The 4600-nt window shown below is 40.7% G+C and overlaps 1 non-coding gene across 1 annotated transcript; it reads left to right on the plus strand.

Moving 5' to 3' along the window:
* Window positions 1-3529: 3529 nt before the first annotated feature.
* Window positions 3530-3720, plus strand: LOC140287627 (U2 spliceosomal RNA). Its single transcript, XR_011911761.1, has one exon. It is a non-coding gene; the product is annotated as a U2 spliceosomal RNA (small nuclear RNA).
* The last annotated feature ends 880 nt before the right edge of the window (window positions 3721-4600 follow it).

Consider the following 4600-nt stretch of genomic DNA (forward strand, 5'->3'; position numbering starts at 1 on the left):
TCTTCTTTGCATTTATCAGCAGCAAGCAATTCTTCACTGCACATGCATATGTAAATAGTAAAACAATTCCAATGTGTTAGCGAAACCTTCTATATCACAGTGGTTTCTAAGGTCTATTTTAAGTTCTTTGCCATCAGTGAGATGACATTGTTTACAAAGTGTGTCAAATTATCACTGAAGATCTTTTCAGGAATTTCAAATCTAGAAATGAGTTATTTTACGCGTGATTTTGCTACTGAGAGTGCATCTGCTTGTGCACATGGAAATATTTCAGACCATTTGGTAAAAACCTCTGTTGTCACTGAGCAGAATCGTTTCCCTTAACATTAATTTAGTTCAATGAAATCTACAAAATAATGAAATAATGAAATCCAAACAAATATGTTGAAAAAGATACACTGGCTTAGGGAATTATCTTCGTTTTGGTCTTAGATTGCCCTGTGGAATGTATTTTGCACATATTTGACCTGCTAGACAAAACTTTATTCATTTATTTATTCTAAAAAAATGTTTTTAATAATTAGTAAAACCATATGCTGTAAAAACCTGGTTCATTATTGCTTCCATCCCTCCTGTTGAGACATGACATGGTCCGTGGCTCAATACTGCAGCATATTTAAACAAATTCTTTGGCAGTATGGTTTTCCTTCCGGTCATTCATACGAGTCTATTGTAGATGGCAATTGAATAACATCTAATAATGCTAAAATATTTGTAGTTTATACATTTAGCTGTGGATGTCAACATACCTGTTTTTCCAATGCTGTGTTAACACATGTACAGTTGAGAAGGCATACTGACTGTCAGTGTAAACGTTAACAACCTTTTTGTTATTTAATTTACAAGCTTCAGTTAAAGCTACCAATTCGACTGCTTGAACAGAGTAATTTTTTGGTAGTGGTTGTTTTAAGAAAACTTCAGTTTCTGTTACTACTGCAAATCCTGTAGCATTTGTGCCATCAGGGTTTTTTTCCTTGATCTGTTGAATAAATATAGTTATTTCTGCATTTTCATAATGTATATCAGTTAAGTCTGGCCTGGGTAAAACACTGATGGTTATTTCTGACATGCAATCATGAGGCTTTCCATCTGTGGGGTAGGTAGCAGTGTGGATGGATTAAGTGTAGCACATCTCTCGACAACAAGGTGTGGCTGTGAAAGAAGAACTGTTATGTAGGAGAGATGTCTGGTAAAGATATTTTGTTAAGTAACCATATCACAGCCACTGCATGAGGTACCTTAAGTGTTAATGGGTGAAATAACACCATTATTGTTGATGCCTGCACTGCCAATGGCTTCTGGCCATTGATTCAAAAGTACGATCTCGTCCCTTTTTCCCCTTTCAGTGGACACTGGCCCCTAATTACCGCAATTCAGCAGGGGGTCTTTCATTAGGAGTACTGGACTCCCCCGTGCACGGTTTCAGCTCCGACCCTGGACAGCGGAAAAAACGTTGAGATCTGGTTTGAGGACCCAATTGTTGAGAAAAGTCTCTCAATGAGACTCAGAGTTGCTGGAGTCAGTTAATGCAAAGGTTTAATCTTGCAGCAAGTTCAAGAATGTGTGTGTGTATGGGTGTATGTGTGCGAACGTGTGTGAGTTTGTGTGTGTGAGAGTTTAAAGAACCTGTAATCCACAGGCAGGCCTTAACTAGTATGGCACGGGTCCAGCCTGTCTCATCTTTTTTGGAAGGTCCAGCGCTCGGCCGTAACCCTTCTGTCTGTTTGGACTCTCACATACATTCGGTTAATCATAGAAAAACGAGAACAAAACTTTTTAGCCCCTTAAATTCATAAAACAGACATGGTGCAGTTATTTCCATTCTAGAAAATAAGAGTAATCACCACCATTCCTATAAATTCTGGATATTCTAACAATCTGAATCTTTTTTAAATGTTCGATGAAGCCCTTTGCTGTTCTGTTTAGAGACTCAGCTGATCATAAACCAAGTTTTGCTCTTGAACCAAGCTTCTAAACTCTTCACCTTTTTCATTTCTCAGTTAGTATTCACTTTAAAACTGATTAAAAGAAAAATTAAATGAATGCCTATCAACAAATGTGGGATCTAAACTCTAGTGCTTCCTCTAAAATAATTTCCTTTCTCAATTCAGAAATGTGTGTGTGTAAGTCACAACACCCGTGACACCAAAACGGCTTTCTTTTCTCTCTTTTCTCTACACTCTGCACTGTGAGCACACACACCAAATCAGAAAGGCTTTTTTCTCTCTTTTCTACATTATGGACTGTGGGGACACAAAACCGCTCTCTCTTTTTTTTTTTTTGATTGTGTGCCAGGGCGTTGTCTCACGTATTAGATTATGCTTAAGATACGAATGAGTTTATCAGTCACATCAGAATCCATACATACTGATCCTCCCGTAATAAAATGGTCGGATCTTATCAAACACACTTTGTTTCTTGTGACAAGTCAGCGAAACAGCGTATACACGTCAAGACACTGAATCAAGTTTGCCACAAGAACTCATAAGTTTGGCAGTATTGCTCTGCCGTCAGCAATCATACACCCATTTTATTTTCATGAGACATGTGCAGGCACCTGTTCATCTACTGTTCTATCACTATGAATTAGTTTATCTATTATCAATAAGGATACTTCTACAACTACTATCAAAGTATGTCCGGACTTCTTATGTTGTCAGTTGCTATATATGAATAAGTGGGTTGCTACTGAAAAGCATTAAGCATGTCACACAGCCCAAACATATAACATTTCAGGACACACCACACAGTTAACAACCACAGTGAAGCGTGTCAAAGCCCAAACATGTAACATTCAACAGGACACTTACACAACACATTCAAATCAAACAGTCAGACAACATACAAGAACCTATACCCCAGCCGGCATTGCTCCCTGCCTATTTTCCTACAACTCACTATGTGTGCGCACACCTTTATTCACAAACTCTTCAACTTATACTCTTTTACCGAAGCTGCTACAGCTCGATTGGCCAAATACCCTTAGATCCTATTTCGGTGAATTTGACATCTGCCTTGCATGTAACAGATTAGCGGTTTAGCAGTTTTAATTTAGTTTGAGTGAAGGAATTCATTTTATAGCAAAATCCGAAATTGTGAAGAACTCATGGAAGTAAGCTTATTCTCGGATTCCTGAATCTTTAGATTTGCTCTTTCTTTTACTGCAAAGTACAACGTTGAGCAGCACTAATGAGTTGTTTCTATTTTTGGCAGGCTTTACCTTTGCGGATGAAGCCCTTTCTGTCTGTGCAAAAGAAATCTTGTTACTGTGCAGAGTGACTTCTCTGAGTAGAGTCGCCTTACTTGTTGCGACTGTGCCAATGTTCGAAGCTGGAGTGCAAAGTTGTTGCTTAAATGGTGCTCGCTGGAGCGTGCGGTAGTGTAAAGTTATACCATTTAAAAGGGCTGAAGAGTGCTCAGTGCAGCGGGTGGGCCGAGGTGCAAAGTGACACTATGGCCATAAAAAGAACACCGCTACAAGTGCGCATTGTGCCAGGAAGGGCCCTCGGACGTGAACCAGTGGACAGTTATCGCTTCTCGGCCTTTTGGCTAAGATCAAGTGTAGTATCTGTTCTTATCAGTTTAATGTCTGATGTGTCCTCTATGCGAGGACTACATATTAAATGGATTTGTATCAATAGGAGTTGAAAAAGGAGCTTGCTCCGTTCACTCCAAGCATCGACCCGGTACTGTAGTGCCCCTGGGAACGGTGCGCTCTCCTCTGCTCTTGTGAAAAAGCAAACAGCGGTGCAGGATGGAGGTTTCAGGGAGCCCAAGATGAAACTTTCTTTTAGTCTGCTGAGAAAAGAGAGTGAATGCGAAGTAGACTTTAACACGGCTCTGGGAGCGAGCCGAGTGCGGGCTAACCAGGAGAATTGCTTGAAAGAAACGCGACACCGAATGAGCGGTCAGAACAAAGCCTCAATACGGTGTTCCTGTGGTGTTTTTATAAAATGCGGTGAAAAAAAAGGTGTGAATGCCCCATAGAAAACTAAAAGGTGGAGCGGAAGTGTTCGGCTGCAAGAAGGTGTGAATGTCCGACTATATTTGGTGAAAAGCAGGTGAAGCAAGGTCTGAATGCCCAACCTTACATCATCAAAAGCGAGATCAGAGGTTTTTGGCTGCAAGAAGGCCATAGTTTGCCAAAAGTGGGTAAGGTGCGAATGACCGACTAAATATCAACAAAAGTGGGGGCGGAGGTCTTCGGATGCAAGTGGGTGTGAATATCCCACCATAGAAGTATGGTGGAGAGGAAGCTGTGAATGGCCGACCATAGTTTGCAAAAAGCGGGTGAGAAAAGGTGCGAATGTCCAACCATACATGATCAAAACAGGGAGCGGAGGTGTTTGGCTGCAAGGTCTGAATTTCCAACCATAATTTGTAAACACCGTTGAAGAAAAGCCTCGAAAGCCCGACTATACACCATCAAAAGCGGGAGCAGAGGTGTTCAGCTGCAAGAAGGTCTGAATGTCCACCAATAATTACTGAAAAATGGGTAAGAAGAGGTGTGAATGCCCAACTATACATCATCAAAAGCAGAAGTGGATGTGTTCGGCCACAAGAAGGTTTGAATGTCCGACCATAGTTTGTAAAAGGCGGG

This window comes from Leuresthes tenuis, unplaced genomic scaffold, assembly GCF_036924035.1.
Source record: "Leuresthes tenuis unplaced genomic scaffold, fLeuTen1.0.hap1 SCAF_158, whole genome shotgun sequence".
In the NCBI taxonomy this organism is placed as follows: Eukaryota; Metazoa; Chordata; class Actinopteri; order Atheriniformes; family Atherinopsidae; genus Leuresthes; species Leuresthes tenuis.